Below are 1,058 nucleotides of genomic sequence, written 5' to 3'. Positions count from 1 at the left end.
CCCAGCCCCAGAGGTGCCAGCCCAAATGTCTGGCTGTCGGTACCTTTGGCTAACGTGCCCGTCCCCAAATCCCTTGCTGGGTACCCAGGGGTTGCACCCTTCTCCCTGGCATTGGTCTCCTCGGCGTGACATCCTGCTGTGCTGGAGGAGACGAGCCCTGCGTGGTATCGGGGATTGAACATCCCTAAGCACCACCCAAGGGATGAGAAAGGTGACTCTGTTCCTTTTTTGACTGGACTCAGTTCAAAGGTTTTATTTAAATCAGAGCTGCTGCAGAGTTTCCAGGCTGCAGGTCCTGTGCCTGGCTTGGGCACGTGGGGTTTTCCCATGGGATGGGCAAGTGCAGCCTGGGCTTGGGGCAGTGGCTCGGCCAGGGGAGCTGCTGCAGTTCCTGATGTCGAGGTGCAGCAGGCAGTGTGACATGGGGACAGCACAGCCAGCTGGTGCACGGCCTTTCCTCTGGTTGTAGGGACAGGGGAATCCTGTGAAGATGGTCCTCTGCCCCCCTGCAGCGACTCGTCTTTTGGGGCACGTGAAGCCCTTAATTTTTGTTGCTCAATCCCAAAGCCACACCTATAAAAATCACCTTGCTGACCCAAAATGGGGAGCTCCTTTTTTAGATGCTCATGGCAAAGCAGCTCTTCCCTGGCCCCTGGCTGCAATCATGGCCCAGCCTTAACCAAACCAACTTCAGAAGATGCTACCAGTCTGCCAGAGAAGGGTGGGGAGAGGGGCCTGGCGCTGGCAGGATGCTGTTTGAGCTCATTGCTGTTTTTAAGGGTGTGCTTTTCCACTTATTCAAGCCAGCCCAGTGGCAGGAGGCTGCTGGGAGCGATGGAGCCAGCCTTCTCCCTCGACCTGCAGCGAGTGCCGGAGCTTCTCCCCATGGCAGGGTTTGCTCCCCTGGCTTCGCTCGCCTTGTCACGAGTTGATGTCCCAGCACCAAGATGTGGGGAGGATTTGTTAACCCAGGTAAAACACCCGATGCCTTTTATTCCTCTGGGATTACCTGCAGTGCATAAAGGGCTGGATGATTAATGGCAGGGGGCTGGGGCCTT

This window comes from Apaloderma vittatum, unplaced genomic scaffold (assembly GCF_000703405.1).
Source record: "Apaloderma vittatum isolate BGI_N311 unplaced genomic scaffold, ASM70340v1 scaffold23092, whole genome shotgun sequence".
NCBI classification, from domain to species: domain Eukaryota; kingdom Metazoa; phylum Chordata; class Aves; order Trogoniformes; family Trogonidae; genus Apaloderma; species Apaloderma vittatum.
Note: the sequence above shows the minus strand (reverse complement) of the source record.